The sequence below is a fragment of the Rhinatrema bivittatum genome, chromosome 8, assembly GCF_901001135.1.
Source record: "Rhinatrema bivittatum chromosome 8, aRhiBiv1.1, whole genome shotgun sequence".
NCBI classification, from domain to species: Eukaryota; Metazoa; Chordata; class Amphibia; order Gymnophiona; family Rhinatrematidae; genus Rhinatrema; species Rhinatrema bivittatum.
In genome coordinates this window covers 155,913,881-155,939,044 of record NC_042622.1, presented here as the reverse complement: position 1 = coordinate 155,939,044, position 25,164 = coordinate 155,913,881, and the positions used below count along the sequence as shown (strand labels likewise).

General features: G+C 45.1%; 1 protein-coding gene across 1 annotated transcript in view; it reads left to right on the top strand.

The window, feature by feature from the left end:
• Positions 1–4,757: 4,757 nt before the first annotated feature.
• The window catches only part of RNF208 (ring finger protein 208), a 31,619-nt gene continuing 11,212 nt past the window's right edge, over positions 4,758–25,164 (top strand). Inside the window, exon 1 of the mRNA XM_029612341.1 lies at positions 4,758–5,214. The gene's annotated coding sequence lies outside the window, so the exon portion shown is untranslated. The remainder of the gene's footprint in view (positions 5,215–25,164) is intronic.

Below are 25,164 nucleotides of genomic sequence, written 5' to 3'. Positions count from 1 at the left end.
CTCCTTTTTTCCCTTATGATTCACCCCCTTTATTTACTCTCATTCTCACCCCTTCCATTCCCTCTCACTCAATCCCCTTCATTTCCATCCTTTTTGACTTACCCCTCCCCTCTTTCACTCATTTACCTTCTCATCTACCTCTCATCTCTCTCAGTCACTCACCTTCTCTTTCACCTGCTTTTCTTCTCTCTCAGTCACTCACCACCTTCCTTTACCTCCTCACACATGCTCCTTGCCTTTCTCTCCCTTTTGATTCACCCCAACCCTCCTATTTTTTCTTTCTCCTACTGTCAGGTCACCATCCTGAATGGCCATGCAAATCTTTTTGCTGGTGGGGTGTGGGAACCCCACCAGCATATTATTTTCAGCCATCATCATGTGGGCTCTTCTCCTTGGTGGCAGGGAGTGGGAATTCCATCAGTACATCATTTTGAGGTGCTACACTGGGTCATGTCATTTTGATATGCCATGCCAGGTATTCATGTTCTTGCTGGCAGGAAGAACTCCTCCAGCACATCATTTTCAGCCATTAACACCATGTGGGGCCTTTTTCTTGCTGGGGTGGATAGGAACCCCATTAGCACATCATTTTCAGTTGTCACCATCACTCAGGGTCTTTTTCTGGTGGGTAGTGGGAACCCTGTCAACACATCATTTTGAGGTGCTGCTGCTGCATTGATCTTCATGCTGGTGGGGTGTGAGATGTGAATCGTGTGATCGATCGTCTTAACGATCGATTTCGGCTGGGAAGGGGAGGGAATCGGATCGTCGCAGTTTGGGTTTTTTAAATATTGTGTAAATCATGTAAATCGAAAACCGGCACACTAAAACATCCCTAAAACCCACCCGACCCTTTAAAATAAATCCCCCACCCTCCCGAACCCCCCCAAAATGCCTTAAATTACCTGGGGTCCAGTGGGGGGGGAGGGGAAGGGGGAGGGGAAGGGGGGAGGGCAGGAAAACCGGCACACTAAAACAACCCTAAAACCCACCCTGACCCTTTAAAATAAATCCCGAACCCCCCCAAAATGCCTTAAATTACCTGGGGTCCAGAGGAAGGGTCCCGGTGTGATCTTTTACTCTCGGACCTCTGTGCGTTGTAGAAATGGCGCCGGCGCCATTTTGTTTTTTTGTCCCCCGACGTCAGGAGCGTAGGAGATCGCTCCCGGACCCCCGCTGGACCCCCAGGGACTTTTGGCCAGCTTGGGGGGGCCTCCTGACCCCCACAAGACTTGCCAAAAGTCCAGCGGGGGTCCGGGAGCGATCTCCTACCGCAAATTGTTTTTCCATACGGAAAAACGATTCGACTGCAGGAGGTCGTTCCAGACCCCCAGGGACTTTTGGCCAGCTTGAGGGGGGCCTCCTGACCCCCACAAGACTTGCCAAAAGTCCATTTTGCGCAAAATGGCGCCGGCCGTACAGCAACACGATTTGACTGCAGGAGGTCGTTCCGGATCCCCGCTGGACTTTTGGCAAGTCTTGTGGGGGTCAGGAGGCCCCCCCAAGCTGGCCAAAAGTCCCTGGGAGTCCAGCGGGGGTCCGGAACGACCTCCTGCAGTCGAATCGTGTTGCCGTACGGCCGGCGCCATTTTGCGCAAAATGGACTTTTGGCAAGTCTTGTGGGGGTCAGGAGGCCCCCCCAAGCTGGCCAAAAGTCCCTGGGGGGTCCAGCGAGGGACCGGGAGCGATCTCCTACGCTAGGCATTTGGGGGGGGGGGGTTTGGGAGGGTGGGGGATTTAATTTAAAGGGTCGGGGGTGGGTTTTATGGGGTTTTAGTGTGCCGGTTTTCCTGCCCTCCCCCTTCCCCCGATTTACGATTTTTTGACGATAAATCGGGGGAATTGGTATTGTATCGAGGCCCTAACGATTTTTGACGATTTAAAATATATCGGACGATATTTTAAATCGTCAAAATACGATTCACATCCCTAGAAGCAGCACCCACTAGCATTGGCATCTGGGGAGGGTGGCAATGCTAGTACGAAGGAGACCCCCTTCTTCCAGTCAGAGGAAAGTGGTTGAAAAGGGGCAGAGTGTTCCCCAAGCTGATCCTACACCCTTGGCTCTTCCATCAGTCAGGTGGCAGACCAGAAGCCCCTTGCTAATGCTATGCATCAGAAATGGCAACCCACCATGGAAGAAATAAGGTGGTGTTTGATAGCACTGTCCCAGGGTAAGAGGCAGGCAGCATCAAAAGTTGTAACAAGGAACATCAGGGAAATGATTCTTTTTGGCTAGCCCCTGCAAGTAGTAGAGAATTTGGGTTTCAAGCATCTGCTGCAGGTCTTAGTGCTGAATTACAAAGTCCTCTATAGGACCACATCCAGTAGGAAGATCATCCCCAGCCTGTACAACCTAGATATAATGTATGTTACTCTTCCCTAAGTGCATCACTTTGTACTTGTCAACATTAAATTTCATTTGCCATTTGCATGCCCAGTCTCCCAGTTTTGCAAAGTCCTCTTGCAATTTCTCACAATCCTCCTGTGATTTAACTATTTTGAATAATTTTGTGTCATCAGCAAATGTGATCACCTCACTCATTGTTCCCATTTCCCGTGCCCCTCTGCTTTGCCCCTCATGCTACACCTTGGGGGTCTTTCTAACACTCAGACTTGCTGCCATACACAGACATTACACCTGGGATTACTTTCTGCACTCTGTCTTGTTGCCATACCCCAGACTTTACACCTTGGGATGTTCTTGCCATTCTGGGGGTAGCTTTGTCTCTCTTATGGTGCTTTTGTGGGTTGATGCCACTCTTTGGGTCGCTTTGTCCTTTATCTTATCAGTGCCTTGAGGGTTTTTTTCCTTCCACCTTCCACCTTTGCTGCCAGGGCCAGTTCTTCCATTAGGCCCATGATTTTGGGAGCAAATTCCCACCGCTATGAGGTCTAGAAGGGTGCTGTTCCAGAGCTAACGCTGCCAACGGAGGAAGCACCGTCCTGGATCCACTTCTGTGGGTAGGAAGGTGTGCTGTGCTGGAGCTGCTGCCGATAGATAAGTTGGGGGGGCGGGGGAAGTGAATAACGAAAGGTTCGCCTAGGACACCAAATAATAGGCTTGCACCGGCCCTGTTTACTGCTTCATTTCCCCTTCATGAAGCTTTAGGATGTTCAGGGCACTGTTTCTCTTGCTGCCTTTTAGGGTTCATGTTACTGTTAATGGTGCCTTCTTTTGAAGTGCTGCAGTGCTCTTCCCACTCTTGCTCCTCTCATAGTGCCTTAGAGACATTTTACTACTGCTGGAACCCCTTTGCCCCTTCACGGTGCTTTAGGCTATTCATGCCTCTTTAAGTGCCACTTTGCCACAGTTTAGGTACTTTGGAGTTCTTTCCCTCGTCTGATGATGTCTTCCCACAAATTTCATGAGAACTGATGGAAAAAAAAAAACAACAAAAAAAACGATTCTGGAGCCCATAATAGGCTGCAATGCTTCCCCCACTGTCTTTAATGGCAAATTGAAATGAATGAACAAATAAAACAAATTGTGGGCCCCCATGAAACAAATAAACAAATCAAAATGATTTTTTTTTCTTCTGCACATCCCTAATAGGCAGAGACCCAGACAGTAGAAAAAAAAGGAGGAGATAATGTCTCTGTACAGGGCTTTACCTAGAATATTATGTCCAGATCTGGAGGACTTACCTCCAAAAGGATATATTTATTTATCTTTTCTTATAACCTGTTTTTCTGATAAAAGTTGCCCGAAGCAGGGAACAATCAATCCGTAATAATTAGTTACAATAAATAATGAGTTACAATAAATAAATATATTCATTAAAAGTCATTAATTACAGTTTATAGTAACTGGCTGCTGTACAACATAATGGTGCTAGCCTCAGACTGACGGGTGGGCATTTCGAAAAGCCAACAGCAATTGGGCAGAAGTGACAGAAGATCACTGCTGCCCCAGAACAGCCGTAGCCCCATGAGGGCTAGGCTGGGCTGGGTTTGGGTGTGTGGGGGGAGGGGGGTCAGGTTTAGTTTATAGGGGTAGGGGCCAGAACGAGGCCTGGAGGATATTTTTTAATAATTATAATTTGGTTATTACTAGTAGCTGGTGGGATGTGCTTGGTGCTGAAACATACATGAGCTCCCCAGCAGTGCCAACAAACAAACAACTTTCCCTATACTAAGCATATTCTATATATAATGATGATGATACTTCAAATCCATGTGTTGAGACTGAAGGACCTAAATATGTGTACCCTAGGGGAGAAGACAGGGCGAATATGTTAGAGACATTCAAATACTGCAAAGGTATCAATAATGAAGAAGAAGCAAACCAAGAAAGAACTTTCTAGAACAACTGATCACAGTATGAGGCTTTAAGCAGGTAGACTCAGGAGCAACATTAGAAATTATTCTTTTAGCAGCAAAGATGGTAGATGCATGGAATGGCCTCCCTGCCGAAGTGGTGCAGACCCAAATGTACCGACAGGAATATCTGGGCAGACTGGCTTGCTCGGATTGTCTTTTTCTGCTGTCATCTACTATGTATGTTACTCTGACTGCATGACTGTGTTTCTGACCTTGCACACTGACAAAAGGCGGCTAGTGAAGCCATGGCCCCGGGCGCAGAGAACCTGTCCAGCTCGACGGGTCGCTTCAGCCGGTGTCACCGCTGCAAGAACGGCGAGCTGTCTGGGAAAGAGCAACGCCAGGAAGCAGGCAGCCGCCTTCATGAATGAAGGGAGAGGAAGAGGGAGGGGTGAGGGGAGGGTGAGCCTGGCAGAGGCTGCGTGCACTCTGGAGCTGCTGCTGATTGAAAGACGAGCGGCTGCGGCACTGCAGTACCCACTGCGGCCAGCCAGCGAGCGGACGGAGGCGAGGCGGCTGGCGGTCCTCCCATGAGCCTCGGAGAGCTCCAGGGACCCGGCACCCCCCCGCCCGACCCCCGCAGGGAGCGCGCGCCCCGGGGAGCTGCAGGGAGGCTCCCCCGCCCCGTCCCCTGCAAGGCCAGCAGGCTCCTGGCTGACCAGGCTGGAGCCCCCCCCCACCTCGGATCTACCGTACAAAAGGAAGAGAAGGATGGGGCAGAGAAGCCCGAAATCAGCCGCCGGCCTGAGAAGGAAGAGGGGACCGGCCGCCGCCGCCGCCGCCTCCGGGCACTGAGCCTCACCCTGGGTCCTTTCGCGTCGCCTCCACTCCGCTCTGTCCGCAGGCTGACAAAGGGAGGAAAGCAGGCACCGACCGCACGGCCCCTTCTGAGTAAAGGATTTGTGGTTTATATTCTTTGTGGCCGACTGAGTGCGTGTGCGTGGATGTGTGCATGGATGTGTGCGTTACACACGCCTACACATATATAGTGAGCCAGGTGAATTTGGGAAGGAGGCGTGGGGATAAAAAAAAAAAATCACAATTTTAGGGTCCCAGTTTTTATATTTTACTTGGATTGTTTCTGGAAATAGTGGACTGGGCTGCTTATAATTCACCTGCAGCTCTAAAGATGCAGGAGGTGGTGCTGCACAAAAAAAAACCAAAAACTACAACATAGAAAACATGACCAAGACAGATCCCTACTCCTAGAATCACTGAATCCAAATAACCAGAACTGGTCCTGCCCTTGGATAAACTGTATCCAAATAGGTAGGACAGGTCCCTGCCCTTGGATATAGAGTGACCGGACTGGCCTTTCCTGGGTTGCTGCTTCTTGCATTACCATTTTGTGTCACGACTCTAGCACGCCTGGGCATATATTGAAGAGGATTTATATTAGTTGCAGCATCCATCAGTACAAAACTGCAGATCTGGGTGGGTACATGAGGGGGACTAGAAGGAAAGCAGTGATATTTCCAGTCAGAATCTGCAGTAACCTGCAGGGTTTTGAGGTCTGCCCTGCACTGGATAGAAAACCTAACAATGTCTTTACTGTTTGGAGCAGTGACACTGTGAGGCTATTTTATGTGCAGCTGTGATTCTGTGATACTATGATGTTTTTTGTGTAGCTATGACACTATTCTGTGTGCAGCTGTGATACTGTGAGGCCATTGGAGGCCATTCTGTGTACAGCTTTGACGTTGCAAGTCCATTCCATGTGCAGCTGTGACACTGTGATGCTAGGAGGCCATTCTTTTTACAGCTGTAATAGTGTGATGCTGTGAGACCACTGGAGGCTGTTCCATGTGTAGCAGTAATGCTGTGATACTGCTCTGCATGCACACTATTAATCCATTCAACATTCGTTTCTCCGGTTTTTAGACTGTAACTCTACACATTTGCAACCAGGGCAAGAGAATTCTGTAACATGTAACATAAACTCAGGATGTAATCAAAATTAGTCCAAAATGGGGCTAATTTAATAATTGTCATTCTTATTATACTGGGATGCACATACCCAGTGTCTTTCAACTCCTAAATAATCTGCCTTAGTTGTTTCAAATCAGACTTTCATCATATCTGAGGAATTGTTTGTAGAGGAGACTATTATATAATGTTGCACATTGATTAATAGGATTTAATGTCAGATCAGCTCTAGTTTTTACAAGGATAGGATATATTCATTCCATTACAATAAATGTATATGAATTATGAAATATACGATCATCCTTCCCATACCCAGATCCCAAAGGCACAATCTTACTGCGTGGCTCCTATGCCCTTCCCCTGCATTTCCTTCCTGAATGGCTTCAGTTTTTTCAATGTGTCCCTCAGCCATGTATCCCTCAATCTTCCCAGTGTGTTCCTCAGCTTTCCCAATGTTTCCCTCAACCGTACTAGTACAGCCTTACTAATGCATCTTTTAGTCTTATGAATCCATCCCTCAGTCATGTGAGGGCAGATCTCAGTTTTACTAAGCACATAGTCTGTAGGTTTAGCTGATCATACGCCATAAAAAGGAAAGGAAACCTAGAAAGAAGCCATTTCCTGTTATTTACCGTAGGTGCTGAAAAATACAGGAAGATAACAAGACATTAATGTTTCAACACAAGCCTGAAAATATGCACTGCAGACTGTGCTGCAGTGCATGCCATGCATCGTATCCCTTATTGACTTTTCAGGATTTCTGCATCTTTATATGCATGCCTTATTATTATGAGCCAAACCCCCGTTTTTAAAACTCCTCATTCTTGTGTCCTCCTTCCAATGTTTGGTGTTATATTCATGCTTGGGTTCTGATGAAGATCTGCTTTACATCTGTCCATGCTGTATTCATGCTTTACATGATACTTGCGCGGGGTTCTGATAAAGATCCACTCTCAGTCCATGCTGTATTCATACTTTTACGTGACACCTGTGTGGGGTTCTGATGAAGATGCACTCTGTTGCTTTTGCATCTTGCGTAATGCCTGCTTGGGATTCTGATGAGCATCAGTACAGCAGCATCCTTGATGTATTTACATTCATAGTGGCAGGATGACTGTGAAGGAAGCTCTTTCAAAAACTTTGAACACAGATAGCTCCAGAAACAAGAGGGATTAAAGTTAGTGCCAGAATGAAAACAAGGAGGGTCTGAATGATTTTAGTAGCTCTATGATCTAAACAATAGCTTTTGGCTAATACTGCTGCGTTAATGAAGAGACATTTTTAGATCTTGTGTGGCGAAAGAAAGTGACTTGTTCACTGGCTCTTTCTGTGAATTCCTCAGGATTCTCAAGGAGATCTCTCAAGAGTCTTTCCTCATGTAACCCCTTCCCTGGCCTCACTTCTGGATAAGGGACTCACACTCAGTAACACCAGGGCTGATTCCTTGACTCGTTCACTTCCTACCCTGGTATGGATTCTCCAGTCGGGGGGGAAGGATTCATCTTCAGAGCTTGTGGTGTGCCAGTAACTAATCAGGATTCCTTGCTGGTGTTCCAACATAAAACTTTATTAAATTCCTTCATCATCTGAAATAATCTGGCCTACTGGGCGTTTCTTTCTGGTTGCATCCAAAAAGTATAACTGAAACATTATATACAATAGTGTGGGCCCTTGATTCTCTAATTTAAGGTCCTCTCTCTACCTTCCTGGACTTCAGGTCCTCTCCCTAGTTTAGCTGACAAAGTTCCTCCTTTCACTTAAGCTTCCCCTTGCTGATGCCTGGGATCCACTGCTTGATCTTGCAACTCAGCTCCACTCCTATCCTCCTTGTAGCTTTATGGGCATCTTCTCTGCTGTTTCTGTTTCTGCGCATTGGATGAGTAGCTTGCTGGATTTCTTTCCTCCCAATGTGGCAGCAGATTGGCACTCCTCCAACAATTTCTTCCATGTTGTCAGGCTAATCATCACCATCACCATCATTTATTTATATCGTGCTTTTCCAGCCTGATAGTTCAAGGCAAGTTACAGGCAATACAATTGGTTAAAATAACATACAGCAGTGGGTTACATAATTATAGCAGCTGCTAAGTTACAGGACTAGTATATAAATATAATTAGCTGGAGTCAGAAGGATGTTGATTAGCTAAAGAGATTACTAAGGTAACTAACTAATATAAGTTATTTAGGTTATATGAAGTAAGTTTTATCAAGAAAGAGGTGAGAGGACTATCAAAGACCTATAGATACATATACAAAATATTAGGAGCTATATACAGAGGTTTAAGACCTTATAGGTCCTGCCCTCTATCAGCTGCATAAGGTTCTTACATGCAGCATTCTTAGCAGCTATGTAGAGGGATTCACAGAGGATGTATATCTTTGAGTTGTGCAGACAGTTTTGGTGGAGAGATTTAAGGTTGAGCCAAGTGTTTGTGTCATTGGCTAATGGAAAAAGTTGCTTCAAAGAGCCAGATTTTCACTAACTTTTTAAAGGATGGGAGATCTGGGGCCAGTCTGATATAGAGCAGTAAGGCATTCCATAGTGCTGAGTCTGAGCTTGCAAAGGTTTTCTTCCTAGTGACTGCAAGCCTCATTGTTCTAGGTGAGGGCACTACCAGACTTGCCTGAGACTGGCATGTGGGTGTATAGGGTAGCGTTTCCAAACAGTGTGCCTTCTGACCTGATCGGGTGTGCTACAGAAAAGTCACCACTGTCTGATTCTCATATCCAGAACAGCACCTGGGCTCTGCTCCCAGCAGCAGGAGTCACCAGTGATGTGAGAGCTCCTTTCTGAGAACATGTGTAATCATGCATGCCTCTTCTTCCTAGATACAGCATGCAGTAATTAATGGATAGCCAGAACCCGCTGTATTCAACACACACAGCACCTTCCCATCTTCTGCCTCTTGAGGCTCCTCCTATGAGTCCTTCCAGCCTCTATCTTATCCCCAGGCTGAAGGAGACAGGAAGCGTGTGCACTGAATGTGACTCATTCTGAGTGTTGGGAGCAGGAGCAGCAGCAGTGGAGGAGCTCGGGCATTCACATGTGGCAGCCAAGGTGACTGACGGAGCCAGCTGTTCACACCGTACTGCCTTCTGCCTTTTCCTACATTTGTATAGAGATGGAACTGGCCCATCGTGCCTCTGCCCCCTCTCTCCCTTTGTTTTATCATTTTGAAGAGAGGCTGGTGGGGCTATTAGTGATTCTCTTGCTCTTCTTTTGACCATGAGTCCTCTCCATACCTGCACTGCATGCCCTGTGAAGGCTGGTAACAGTTCTGTTAATGCAGATGTGCCTTGGACTTTAAACGGTTGGGAAACACTGGTATAGGGATAAGCAGTCTCGTGAGGTAAGTTGGTGCCATACTTTTGAGCGTTCTGTTGGCCAGGACCAGTAATTTGAATTTTGTGCAGTGAAATGTTGTGTGATAGTGCAGGACTTTTAGAACAGGGGCAAATGTTGTTCAAATGTCTTTGTCTTTGTTATCATGCAGGCTGCAGCGTTCTGATAAACTGCAGGTGGCGGTTAAAGGTTTGGGGGATTCCAGTATAGAGGGCGTTATGATAGCCTCAGCATGAGATTATCAAGACTTGGATAACGGTGGCAAAAAGTGTTTTCCTCCAAGAAGTATCGTAGATGGCGGAGTTGGCGGAGATGGAAACCACGTGAAACTGGGTTTTTGGTTGTGAGTTGAGAGCTTAAATTGAAGCTCAGGCTCCGCACTTGTGAGCTGAGGGTTAACACTCTTAACATTGTTCCATCGAGAGTGACTATTGGGAAGGGGTGCTTGGGTTCTTTCTTCCAATACATAACATCTCTGACTTTATTGGGATCAGAGAGAGTTTATTCTTGGTGCATCCAATTGGCGATTTTTGCTAGGCAGTTGTTGAATTTGGCAGTGGTTGCATCTAGATTTGTGCTGAGCAGTATCTGTAATTATATAGAGTCGGCCCAGGAGTAAAATGTGATGTGACAGTCTCTGATGATTTTGTTGAGAAGAGCCATGTAGATGTTGAACAGTGAAGGTGAGAGAATGGAGCCCTGTGGTACCCCTCAGCAGAGAGTTTGTAGTTTAGAGAAGGCTGTACTGTGGGTTACAGTCCAGGTGCATTCAGAAAGGGAAGAAGTAAACTGGGCCGAGGTCCGGCTCCAAGATCACTTAGTCTGGTTAGGAGGACGTTGTGCTCTATTGTATGAAAAGCTGCTGAGAGATTGAAGAGTATTAACGAATACGCTGACAGTCAGAGATCATCCTTCAGGCTTTGAGTTTGGGTTTTGTACTGTGATGTTGGCAGAAGCCCGATTAGAAGGGGTCTAGGGCTCGACAATGTGCAGGTAATCAGAGAGTTGTGCTAGTACTGCCTTCTCAATGGTCTTCCTTAGGAAAGGGAGATTTGAGTCCAGTCAGTAGTTGTTTGGGTCCTTGGGGGTCCAGGTTAGTTTTCTTCAAGGTTGCCCTTATTATTGCTCTTTTTAGACAGTTAGGCAAGTGCGCTTCTGCTAAAGAAGCATTGATGAGGGTTTAGATGCAGTGAAGTAGTCCAGCTTTAGCTTGTTTGGTTAGACAGGAAGGATAGGAGTCATCCTGCTCTGGGTAGCGTGCTTGATGAACTTGCTCCTTTATGAGATTCGTCCAGCAAGAATCAGCATAGTAATAATAATCCACAGTACACAACAAAATTAAGGGAAGCTAAATGCCTGTTGTGTAAAACTGAGTGTAAATGGAGAAAGGAGTGCCCTACTTTAAATATGTAAAGATATAGAGCTCATTTGACTGTATATATAGAGAGACAATGGATGTGGCAAAGAAGTGCTATTTCTCTAGAAAGATCCATACTACAGGGATGGGCTTAAGCAGTTATTTTCAACTGTTAAATATTAAACAAGATCTTTTACAGATGTAAAAAGTAATGCAATGTTTTGTTTATGCTCCCAATGGTGTGAAGAGTTTGCTTTATTCTTGAGGATTTGTGTAGCTTATTCCATCTTCAGTGGAGCCAATGATGTGTTTTAATTTAAATGATTCTGCTAGGTGGGATCGATTTAAACCTGTATCAGAGATTGAGATTCAACACAGTGGCATAGCCACGGGTGGGCCTGGGTGGGCAGTTGCCCTCCCAATTTGGACCCAGGCCCACCCAACCGGAACCAGAAGAGGAGCGCCAGAACTGCAAGCCCGTCGCGGGATCCCGTCCCTGAGACGGCAAAGAGGAGGATCCAGGCCCGGCGTGACCGGGTGTGCATTTTGCACGGCCACGGAGCAGTACACCCAGGGAGGCGGTGGGCCGGCGGCAGCAGGAGAGGCTGCAGGCTGCCGGATGCTTAGGCTCCACCAGCAGTCCTTGGTCTCTTCTGCTGCCACCCGGCCCAAGATCTTCCTGCTTGGGGAGGGGGGGAGGGAGCGGAAGCACCGCGCACAGCTTCTGCTCCCCTCCCTCTCAAAGCAGGAAAATCGGTGGGCCATACAGCCCGAAGATAGTAGGGGGCCGGCGGCAGCAGGAGAGGCCCACTGATCTTGGAGGGGGAGAGCGGAAGCTGTGTGCGGACTTGAATGTGTGTATGTGTGCATGAGAATGGGAGCTTGAAGGTGTGTGTGAGTTGGTTTAGAATGGGAGCTTGAACATGTGTATGTGGGTAGGAATTGGTGCCTGGGTGTGGATCTGTGTGTGCATAAGAATGGGAGCCTGAGGGGGTGAGAGAGTGAGAGCTGTGTGTGTGTGTGTGTGGCGGGGAGCGCATATGAGAGTGAGAGCTTGAGTGTGTGAGGGAGTCTGAGAGAGAAAGCATGGGTGTGTGTGTGAGGAAGGGAAGAAGACAGTAGTAGAAGAGAGACACTGAAAAGGAATTAGGAAATGAGTGACAAGGGAAAAATGGGAAAAAGAGACCATGACTAACTGATTAGAAAAATAAAAAGATCAGACAACAAAGGTAAAAAAAAAATATTTTGAGATTTTAGCAATTGGCATATGCCATCTTTGGGAATGTGAATTTCTTATATTTTTGTATTTTGCTCTTTCTTCTGTATTCCACTGTTCAGAGACTTTTGTTTCTCAGGCTTTCTATTTCAGTTTTGTCTGCATGTTTCTGTTTCTGATTTGTAGTCTCTTATTTCTATATTAGGTAAAGGTCGGTCTCTGTTTTGCCTGTGTGTGACTGAAATGCAGTATTTCTGCTAGCGTGTAGCTTCTCTGAAGTGGTCCAGCTTGTTCTGTTACTCCAGTAGGTGAGATATTAATATTCTAGGGCCTGGTATAGTATTTACGTTGCTGCTTTTTCATAAGGTTGCTGTTATTTGAGTCCTGAGAGTCAGTGCTGTGGCTGTATGATCTGGCAAAATCTAGATGTCTCTTTGCAGGAGTTTGTGTCACTTCACAAAATAGCAGTGAAGGGATAATTTTTTGCTGAGGTGACACCAGAATTTGAATATCTTTTTTTTTTTATGTTAGTTTTAATGTGAATTGACTTCGCTCTGCTCTGCACCTTCTCTGATAATTAATGCTATTTTATTGTAGTTCTGATGATTTCTGGCTTTCTTCAAAGAGGATTCATGAAAGAATACATTAAATTTTGTTTTATTACATGATTAATTGGACCTGATTGTTTTCTTTGCTTTTTATATGATATACTTGTGCATTTATAAACTGCAATAAATATAAAATAAAAATACAGATTAATAATAATGCTGGTAGGTGCTTGAAATAATTGAGGTAAAATGTTTTAAACTTTCACACATGATGCATAATGGCTGTTGCAAACTGCTTAGAAAGCCATTGTAGGGTGCAGTATATGGCATTATTTATTAATAAGAATACACTTAGTAGGTCTCAGACCTGCATGCCTACAGCCCACCCATGTTAACCTTGTGCCCACCCAAAAAATCCATTCTGGCTATGCCACTGATTCAACAGATAGTATTTAGTTTAAACTCCTCAACATGAGCACTGGATTCTGTATCTACTGGTTTACTGAAGACAATTTGTGAAGAAATGTTGCTGTTTATCATTGTCATTGTGAACCTTTCTCTACGCAAAGGGGTTTTACCTGATGAGATTAAGAGAGTGTCTTTTGACCAAGATTAAAAAGCCAATCAAGCAACCCTAGTGCATTAGCAAGTTACCGGTCTGTATCTTCTTTGCTGTTCTTTGTCCAAGGTTATAGAGAAGTCAGTACTTCTACAGTTGAATGACTGTTTGGAGGAACACGCTGTATTTCACTCGTACCAATTTAGATTTTTTTTTTAAAAATTGTAGTACTGAAACTTCTTTAATCTATACCATTTTACGTGGGTTCAATAGCAGCCAGCAATACATTTCATATTATGAGACATCTCAAGCTGCCTTCGATACCCTACATCATAGGGCTGTTGCTAAGGTGCTTAAGATGAAGTTGGAATGACTGGTGTGAGCTTGCAGTGGTCTGACTGGCCATGTACAACAGGTGTGTATTAGCAACATGATATCCAATATTTATTCTATAAATACTGGTGTCCCTCAAGGATTGGCCCTGTCAGCAGTGTTTTTTTTAATATATATCTAGTGCCTCTCTGTTAATTGTTGGCAGGGTTAAGTCTGGTGACATATAGATTTTATTTCCTGGTGATAACTCTCTAGATACCACTTTCAAATATCTGGAAATCTTCTTAACTATGGTTCAACAATGGTTACATCATTGTTATCTCAAAAATACATCATTGAATATCTCAAAAATGAATATTATAGTTATGTAGGCAGACTGCTAGGGAAGATCTTCTTCCGTTTACATTTAGAGGGCATAAAATTCATCTTGCTTCATACCGTATGTTCATGATCTCGCTGTGCTTCTGGATCCAAAACTTTCAATGAAGATTCATGAAAAACATCTGATTAAGATGGGTTAATTTAAGTTGCACATGTTACAACACCTAAAATCTTTTATTTGAATTTTCTGATTTTCAAACTGTGCTTCAGTCACTGATTCATCTAGGGACTGATTATTGTAACTCCCTTTTGTTTGGTCTTCCCGATAGCAGCCTGAGATCTCTCCAGATCTTTCAGACTCTGCAGCACGTGTGCTGGCTGATCAAAGTGTGCATGAATTTATAATTCCTATATCATGATCACTCCGTTGGTTCAATAGAGAATTAAATTCAAACTATTGTTATTGATTTATAAATTCATTAATAGTAAAGATACATCATGGCTGGGATCAATGTTACATGTGTACACTCCATCTTGAACACTTTAATCAGCCAGCAAAGGTCTCCTCGTTGTTCCAACTATCCCGTCAGTTTCATTTAGGTGAAGTGAGAGATCATGCTTTCTCTGTGGCTGGTCCACAATGCCCAAGAATATATGATCTATGCCAAAACAAGATACATTCAATAATGCTCTTATTTCAGCAAGTTTTTGTGAAGAGCAGTTAAACTGAATATGAGCCCACTCAGAAGTTAAGTTTGTTAATAATGGTATAGATCCTAGTTAAGGTGCAGCCTAATCAGAAATGAAGACTGCTTACAATGGTACACCCTCTAGTGAATATTCTATCATAACATTTCAGTCTTTTTTGTTGTTGCTGGGCATCCCTGAGTTGTGTTAGTAATGTTTACTGATGTGTATTGTCTTGTTTGGAAATTTGTCATTTTATATTATTTTATGTATATTTTAACATGTAAACTGCCTCAATCTTCTGGAGGGTGCAGTACAGAAATAATTTTAAAATAACATAAATCTTAGCTGGTGGTTAGCTTGAGAAGAGTTCGAAGGGTGTCCACGTCTTCTTCTTGTAGAGGGCTGAATTTTGTTAGTGAGTGTTGTGGAGGAGGCTGCTGTGTTGGCAAGAGGCTTCCTGTTGCTGTGTTGTCTTAAGTCAGTCCAGATGCGTGCTATCTGGTATATGAAGAATTCAGCTAGGTTGTTACACTGGGTCTCTGTTGAGACGGGAGGTGGGTAGATCCCAGGAGTTTGTTTATGTTCTGGAATAACTCTCTAGGTGAATTCTTCTTGATTGATTGTTTTTGTATAGTGGGTGCTCTTTCTTCATTATCAGCCTTGTGGTAGGTCATGTAATGTTGCCTGCGTTTAGTCTTGTCAAGATCAGAATTTGATTTGTGCCATTTTCCGTCCAGCTTTCTACCTGTTCTTTTCAGTGCTTTTAAGTCTGAGGTGAACCAAAGGGTTGATTTGGAATTTTTGATGTTGATGAGTTTTCAGGGACGATTTTATCTATGGCCATTTTGAGGTGCAAGTTTCAACTATGTACTAAGGTAATCATGGATGGAGAAGGGGGTTGATTCTGGTATGGGTGGAGGAGGGAGTCCAAAATGAGGTGTGAGGTTGGGCAATAAGTTTCATGGTCCTGTCAAGTTTTGCTTTATTCAAGGGTTGGAGTAGGTATATTTTGAAATGGTCTGTCCAGGAGAGTTTGGCAAAGTGACACAGAGGTGAATTGCAAGGTTTCCCAAAACTTAAAGCAACCTCCAGCCAGTAAAAAAAAAACAAAAAAAAAACCACTTACAAAAAATACTTTCAAGTCTTGTTTTGCAAGTGGCCAAACCTTAGAACAGAAGTGAGCAAACTATGACACATAGGCCAAAAGTGGCCCCTCACCACATTTTTTATAGCACAGCTACTTGTATCCTCAGTTTCCTTATCTCCATCCCACTGATGCCATCTTCAAGCTGCCTACCCGAGGTCATCATCAATGGCCCCATGTCATGCACATCAAGCAGATTGAGGATGATATTGGGGGCTGGAGCCAATCATTGGAATCTGGAGCTGAAGAGTGGAAGAGGAAGACCTTTGCATTTGTTCCATGAGGAGTTGCCAACTGGCTCCAGGTTTACAGGACAGGTTGATTCAGTCTTGGTTTTACTCTCTTGAATGCCAGGCACTTATAGTCTTGCTTTTCTTAGGGAATGCAATTGGGAAATCAGAATAAGTCCCAGCATGCAATGGGATAAAACCAGAACTGGATCAAACTATCCTGAAAATCTGAAGTCAGTTGGCAACCCTAGTTCCATGTTATGTGAAGAATGCCACATGCCCTCCTAGTAGTCAATGGCTGTGAAGCTCTGCCTCTGTTCCCTAGAAGTGAATGGCCAGGGAACCTCCCCATTCCTTGGTAACCAATGGCCTGAGGAGGCCGTGACTTTACCTCTCCCCTCTGCAGGGCTCCATGGGGATTGTAGTCTGCTTCTCCCCTGCCTTCCACTGGAATCCAGACACCACGGATCATGTCAGAATTACATAACAACATAGTAACATAGTAATGACAGCAGATAAAGGCCAAATGGTCCATCCAGTCTGCCCAGCAAAATGCTTATAGTAGTAACTGACGCTCTGTACAGGTTACCCCCATGCCTTCTGTTAAGGCTAGTAACTGTGTCTCCATGTAGTTATCCCTATGCCTTCTGATAAAAGTCATCATTGAAGCTCCATACAGTTACCCCCATGCATTCTTTTAAGGGTTGTAACTGCCACTTCATGCAGGTTACCCCCATTCACCCTTTTTTCATTTCCAACATCAGGAATTTAAGGATCCACATTATTTATCCCATGCCCTTTTGAAGTCATTTACTGTTTTCATCCTCACCACCTCTTCAAGGAGGGCATTCCAAGCATCCACTACCCTCTCCATGAAGAAATATTTCCTGATGCTGGTTCTGAGTTGTCCCCCTGGAGTTTCAGTTCATGATTCCTAGTTCTACAGTTTCCTTTTCAACAGAAAAGGTTGGAAGTCTGTGCATCATTAATACCTTTCATGTATCTGAAGGCCTCCATCTCCTCTCCTCCAGGGTATACATATTTAAATCCTTCAGCATTTCCTCATAAGTCATCCAATACAGACCCCACACCATTTTGGTCACAATGTTTCTGGACTGCTTCCATCCTGTCTCCACCTCTTTTGTGATACAGTCTCTAGAACTGAGCACACTAGTCCAGGTGAGGTCTCACCAAGGACTTATATAAGGGCATTATCACCTCCTTTTTCTTACTTGTTATCCTTCTCCCTATGTGGCCTAGCATCCTTCTAGCTATCGCTATCTCCTTGTCACATAGCTTGCTGCCTTCAGTTCCACAGACACTGTCATCCGAAGGTCCTTCTCGAGGTCTGTGCACATCAGTCTTTTGCCCCCCATCGTATCCAGCTCTTTTGGATTACTGCACCCCAGATGCATGACTCTGCATTTCTTAGTTTAATCCCATCTGCCAAATCTCCAACCACTCTTCAATCACTTTTCATTCTTTCTACTCCTTCAGGTGTGTCCACTCTGTTGCAAATCTTAGAATCATTCACAAAAAGACAAATTACCTTCTATATTTCTTCTGGAATTTTGTTCTTGAAAATATTGAAGAATCGGTCCCAAAACTGATCCTTGAGCCACTCCACTCAACACCATTCTTTCCTCAGAGTAGGTTCCATTTCCCATTACACAGGGTCTCCTGTCAGTCAACCAGTTAGAAATCCACTCTACCACCTTGGCGCCCACTCCCAAGCTTCTCATTTTATTCATAAGCCTCTTATGCAGGACTGTATCAAAAGCTTTGCTGAATTCCAAGTAAATCACATTGAGCGCTCTTCCTTGATCCAATTCTCTAGTCATCCAATCAAAAAAATCAACCAGATTTGTCTGACAGGACCTTCCCCTAATGAATCCATGCTGTCTTGGATCCAACAACCCACTACATCGGAGATAGTTCACTAACCTTTCCTTCAGCAGAGTCTACATTCATTTTTCCACCACTGAGGTGAGGCTAACCGGCCTCCTCTCTTCTGCTACTCTTGTGAAGTAGGAAAGCAACCGCTCATCTCCAGTCCTGCAGCACCATTCCCATTTCCAGAGATCTATTGAACAAGTCTTTAGGCAGATCCACCAGCACAGCTTTGAGCTCTCTTAGTGTCCTGGGATGTATCACATCCCGCCCCATGGCCTTGTTCACTTTCAGTTTTCTTAGCTCCTCCCATACATTCTCCACTGTAAATGGGGTTGCAACTACCCCACTCCTATCTATAATCCTGTGAACCAGCAACGGTCCTTTTCTGAGCTCTTCTTTCGTGAACACTGATCTGAAGTATTTGTTTAATATTTCTTTGTCTTTCTCCACACATTGCCTCTTAATATAAGAATATAAAATATGCTATACTGGGTCAGGCCAAGGTTCCATCAAGCCCAGCATCCTGTGTCCAACAGTGAATAGTCCACATTACAAGTACCTGGCAAGTACCCAAACATTAAATAGATTCCAAGCTACTATTCCTTATTGAAGCAGCATGGCTCTCTGCTTCTACAGCAGGGGAGAAGTAAAAAAAAACCAACAAGAGCTGTACAACATAGTCTAGGTAAAACAAATAAGCATGGGTGTAGCTTGCTTATCGCGGCAGTTACTGCCCCTACTACCCCTAACTAATCAAGCTAGATATTTCACTTGCATGCAGCTCCATCACTGCTCTCTACATTAATGGTGGGGGTGGAAGGGGAATAGAACAAGGAGCTAAGAGTAACAGATAAGAATGAGAGAAAAAATGTGTGAGGCTTGCTGGGCAGACTGGATGGGCCATTCGGTCTTCTTCTGCCGTCATTTCTATGTTTCTATGTTTCTATGTTTCTATTAATAGCAGTTTATGGACTTCTCCTCTAGGAACTTATCCAAACCTGCTATAAAGCCAGTTACAGTAACTGCCGTAACCACATCCTCTGGCAGTGAATTCCAGAGCTTAACTATGCACTGAGGGGCGGATTTTCAGAGCCCTGCTCGCGTAAATCCGCCCAAAACCGGGCGGATTTACGCGAGCAGGGCCCTGCGCGCCGGTGAGCCTATTTTACATAGGCTCACCGGCGCGCGCAGAACCCCGGGACTCGCGTAAGTCCCGGGGTTTTCGGAGTGGGCGTGTCGGGAGGCGTGTCGGGGGGCGGGGCCGGAGCGCGCGGCGTTGCGGGGGCGTGTCGGCAGCGTTTTGGGGGCGGGTACGGGGGCGTGGCTACGGCCCGGGGGCGTGGCCGCGCCCTCCGTACCCGCCCCCAGGTAGCGGCCCGGCGCGCAGGAGGCCCGCTGGCGCGCGGGGATTTACGCCTCCCTCCGGGAGGCGTAAATCCCCCGACAAAGGTAGGATGGGGGTTTAGACAGGGCCGGGCGGGTGGGTTAGGTAGGGGAAGGGAGGGGAAGGTGAGGGGAGGGCAAAGGAAAGTTCCCTTCTAGGCCGCTCCGATTTCGGAGCGGCCTAGGAGGGAACGGGGGTAGGCTGCGCGGCTCGGCGCGCGCAGGCTATACGAAATCGATAGCCTTGCGCGCGCCGATCCAGGATTTTAGCCGATACGCGCGACTACGCGCGTATCTACTAAAATCCAGCGTACTTTTGTTTGCGCCTGGAGCGCAAACAAAAGTAGGCTGTTCGCGCTCGTCTGAAAATCTACCCCAGAGAGAAAAAGAATTTTCTCTGATTTGTTTTAAATGTGCTACTTGCTAACTTTATGGAGTGCCCCTAGGCCTTCTGTTATCTGAGAGTAAATAACCGATTTACATTAACTTGTTCATGTACTTTCATTATTTTGTAGACCTTTATCTTATCCCCCCTCAGTCGTCTCTTCTCCAAACTGAACAATCCTAGCCTCTTTAGCCTTTCCTCATAGGGCAGCCATTCGATGCCCCTTATCATATTTTGGTCACCCTTCTCTGCACTTTCTCCAGTGCAACTATATCTTTTTTGAGATGCGGCAACTAGAATTGCACACAGTATTCGAGGTGCAGTCTCACCATGGAGCAATACAGAGGCATTATGGCAGACTGTTTATTGAGGTGGGTGAAATTGCAGCCCGCAGTTGAAAAGTAATTGCACAGATGGAATCGCCGCATTGATGGTATTGAGCTAAGGATCGTCGAATTGGTTTCCGTGATTTCCCCTGAAGCAGGACTCCGGTCCGAAACATGGCCATGTCGGGACTTTTGGGACCTTTTCACTGTGGATAAGTATTCATCATTGGTTGTGCGATATTAGTTGGGAGTTCCCTATAATTTTCGTATAGACTTTTTAAGATAACTAGAAAAATTAAGTAAACAAAAGAAACGCAGGATGGCGACAGAGTGCTGTATGTAAAAAAGAGACCAGTACATTATTTCGTTGGGATTGTTTACATTGTGGTGTATTGGAGTACATAATTTGTGTGTGTGGGTTTTTGTGTGATTGAGACTGTTTTATTTGTCATTCCCTTTCTAATAATTCCTAACATTCTGTTTGCTTTTTTGACCACCACAGCACACTGAGCCGACAATTTCCACATATTATCCACTATTTATTTATTTAAGTTCTTTTAATATACCGATGCTCAAGACAAGGTCTTATCGTACCGGTTTACAATAAACAAGGGGGGGAACCAGTTAACATAGGAAGCGAAAGTTACATTAAAACAGGGACGTCGAACATGGCTTTTAGAAGAAAAAGGGATAGATTAACAATTTCTATTCTAAATGTATAAAAGAGTCGCTAAGCAAGGAGCAGTTGCTTCTCTGGTAAACTTAAATACAAATTTACATAGTGGAGATTCAATTGAAAAGTTAATATACTCGGGTAGTTCAAGAAAAGCAGCTCCTTAGTGAAACTGGAGGTCCTTGCAGATACCATGGGTTTCTTCAGTGAAACGCTTGGGCGAAGAGCCAAGTTTTCAATTTTTTTCTGAATGTGAGATGACAATGTTCCTGGCGTATGTCAGGTGGGAGAGAGTTCCAGTGATGTGGTCCAGCGGAGGATAGCGCTCATTTTTTGATGGAGTTGTGTTTAGTGGAGTTGCTAGGCAGCTAGATCTCTTTCCTAGATGGTAACTCCTCTTTCCTGACGCCTAGATCTCTTTCCTAGATGGTAACTCCTAAGATGGAACCCAACATCGTGTAACTACAGCATGGGTTATTTTTCCCTATATGCAGCACCTTGCACTTGTCCACATTAAATTTCATCTGAATTTGGAAACCCAATCTTCCTCTCTCACAAGGTCCTCCTGCAATTTATCACACTCTGCTTGAGATGTAACTACTCTGCATAATTTTTTGTCAACCGCAAATTGGATCACTTCACTCATTGCACCCCTTTCCAGATCATTTATAAATATATTAAAAAGCACTGGTCCAAGTACAGATCCCTGAGGCACTCCACTGTTTACCTTTTTTCACTGTGAAAACAGACCATTTAATCCTACTCTCTGTTTCCTATCTTTTAACCAGCTTGCAATCCACAAAAGGACATCGCCTCCTATCTCATGACTTTTTAGTTTTCTTAGAAAACTCTCATGAGGGACTTTGTCGAATGTCTTCTGAAAATCCAAATATGCCACATCTACTGGTTCATCTTTGTCCACATGTTTATTCACTCCTTCAAAAAAATGTAGATTTGTGAGGCAAGACTTTCCTTGGATAAATCCATGCTGGCTGTGTCCCATTAAACCATATCTATCTAAATGTTATGTGATTTTATTCTTTATAACAGTTTCCACGATTTTTCCCAGCACTGAAGTCAGGCTCACCTGTGATTAGTTTTTCAGATCACCCCTGGAGCCCTTTCTAAATATAAGGGTTACATTGGTGTTATGCTTCGACTCCTGAGGGAGGAGGAGTTAGCAATCTTGTTATGCTTTGACTCCTGAGGAAGGGAGGAGTTAGCAATCTGTATGATCTACTCCTCAAGAAGGGAGGAGTTAGCAATCTGAAATAAATCTGCTCCTGTGGAAGGAGGAGTAGAAATCTGATATGCTCAGCTCCTGTAGAGGGAGTAGTAAACAATCTGTTAGGGTTTAGACTGCGGAGTAGCAATCTGTTATGAATCTGTTGCTGAAGACTCCTGATGGAGAAGGAGTAGCAATCTGTTACCAGCAGAGTGCTTGGAGAGGGCACTCAGCTGTAGAGGAATGTAGATAGGTGGATCCTTGGGCCAATAGCAGATGACTGCACCCCCAGGAGGATATCCTGAGAGGGACCACCGGCTAGGCTTGAGTACGGAGACAGACGCAGATAATTATTTTATTAGACAGGTTAGTAGAACCACCAGAGGTGGCAGTAGTGAGCTGATATGCCCGGCAGGGCTGAAGTCCCTCAGGTACTGGAACAGCGATCCCAGGGCTGCTGAGCTGTAGAGAAACTATAGATAGTGAGTAGACAGGGTATGCTTTGTTCATAGCCAGAACTAGATGACGAAACTCACATAAGGTCTTTAGGAAGCTCAGTAGCTGGAAAGGGTTAGGCCTTCCAGGAGTGAGTACCTGGTTCCAGGGAAAGCTCTGAGAGAGCAATGGTAACTCACAAATGTCTGTATCTGCGATAGCTTCCAGGCAGTAGAGAATCTTCAGAGTGTTCAGGAACATGGGCCCTCGAGGAGCGAGTACCGGTTCCTATCTGAAATAAAGAAAAGAGAGCAAGGCCCCCGAGGAGCGGGTACCCCTGGCAAGTCCAAGGAGGCAGAGTAGCTTGGGAGTAAAGCGAAGCAATCCCCCTTTACTAACTTGATTAGTTTAGCAAATACAGAGACCTTTTATATTGGAAGCGGATAACGTCATCTCAGGGGGGACACCCCCGAGGTTCGCGCCCTTGCTGGTACATCAATCGGAGCGCGCGCCCTACATCATCAGGAACATGGCGGATCCGTAGCGTCGAGCCGGTCTGGGGATGCCGGAGGGAGACAGCCAGAAGACGCCGCAGCTGCTAACCGTCCATCAGACCCGGAGGGAGTTGCCACAGAGGTAAAGAGGGCGGAGTGAGGGCGTCGAGCAGCGACGGACGCAACAATTGGCTAGCTTCCAGTCTTCAGGTACAATGGATGATTTTAAAAATAGATTGCAAATTAAATGTAATAGGTCTGAAATTTCATTTTTGAGATCTTTCAGAACCCTGGGGTGTATACCATCTGGTCCAGATGATTTACTACTCTTCATTTTGTCAATCTGGCCTATTACATCTTCCAGGTTCACCATGATTTGGTTCAATTCATTTGAATCATCACCCTTGAAAACAGTCTCCAGAACGGGTATCTCCCCAACATCCTCTTAGTAAAGACTGATGCAAAGAATTTGTTTAGTCTTTCCACGAAGGCCTTACCTTCCCTAAGTGCCCCTTTAACCCCTCGATCATCTAATGGTCCAACTGACTCCCTTGCAGGATTTCTGCTTCACATATATTTTTAAAAGTTTTTATTATGAGTTTTGCTTCTGTGGCCAATTTCTTTTCAAATTCTTTCTTAGCCCTTCTTATCAATGTCTTACATTTAACTTGCCAATGCTTACACTGTATCCTATTTTCTTCTGATGGTTCCTTCTTCCAGTTTTTGAATGAAGATTTTTGGCTAAAATAGCCACTTTCACCTCACTTTTTAACCATGCCGGTAATCGTTTGCTTCCTTCCACCTTTCTTAATGCATGGAATACATCTGGACTGTGCTTCTAAGATGGTATTTTTTAACAATGTCCACACCTGTTGCACACTCTTAAGTTTATAGCTGCACTTTTCATATTTTTAAATTATTTTTCTCATTTTATCAAAGTTTCCCTTTTGAAGGTTTAATGCTAGAGCTATGGATTTATTTACTCTCCCCCTTCCAGTCATTAATTCAAATTTGATCATATTAAGATCACTATTGCCAAGCGACCCCACCACCATTACCTCTCTCACCAAATCCTGCGCTCCACTGAGAATTAGATCTAAAATTGTTCCCTCTCTCATCGGTTTATGAACCAGTTGCTCCATATAACTGTCATTTATTCCATCCAGGAACTTTCTCTCTCAAGCATAACCTGATGTTACACTTACCCAGTCAATATTGGGGTAATTGAAATCTCCCATTATTACTGCACTACCAATTTGGTTAGCTTCCCTTATTTCTCTTAGCATTTCACTGTTCGTCTCACCATCTTGGCCAGGTGGATGGTAGTATACTCCTATCACTATACTCTTCCCCAACACACAAGGGATTTCTACCCATAAAGATTTGATTGTGCATTTAGTCTCATGCAGGATGTTTATCCTGTTGGACTCTATGCCATCCCGGACATAAAGCGCCACCCCGCCACCAAGATGCTCCTCTCTGTCATTGCGATATAAATTGTACCCTGGTATATAGCACTATCTCATTGGTTATCCTCCTTCCACCATGTCTCTGAGATGCCAGTTAAGTCCAAGTCATCATTCACTGCTATTCACTCTAACTCTCCCATCTTACTTCTCAGTCTTCTGAGAAGTGTGTTTTTTGTTTGTATTAACATTCTACTTTTCAGTTGACTGGGATAAAAGGAATCTTTTAGCTCAGGTGATTCTTTACTTATAGGCACATGGATTTACTTTTCCTATTATTGGAACCTCTTCTGTTGGAATGCCCTAACTCTAATGCTTCTGTTATGGCCGTCGGTTGCAGACAGCTGTGACCGCTGTTGCTCACCTCTTGCTTGACTACACTGACTCCTCTGGGTCGACTCGCGGCCTCCGCCAGCTATCGCCAGCCTACACACCCTGGTTTCCGGACCCCCCTGGACGGCGTGGATGCTGCCAACCGCCATCTTGCCCTCGGAGTTCCTTAGGCGCCCGCGCACGCCACCTGGCCAGTCTTATGCACGTCATAGCGGGAACCTCGGGGGCGTCCCCCTTGGATGACGTCATTCTTCAAGGACTCTTAAGCTGGCTGGCCCTGCCTACGTACAACTTGGCAATGAGTTCCCTCATTGCTGAATCCGCTTCGCTCGCTTCAGTCGCTTGTCCAGCTCCTGCTTCTGTGGCTTGAGACGTTCCGGGTACCCGCTCCTCGGGGGCCCTTCCTGTCTCTGGCTATCCGCTCCTCAGAGGGCCTTCCGCCTTGGACTTCTGCCTGCTCCGTTCCCCAGGGCCTTCTCTGGAACTTCCACTCTGCTACAGTGAGTATCCCGCCTCTCTGGACCATTGCTGTACCATTACTACTGAGGACCCCTCATCTGT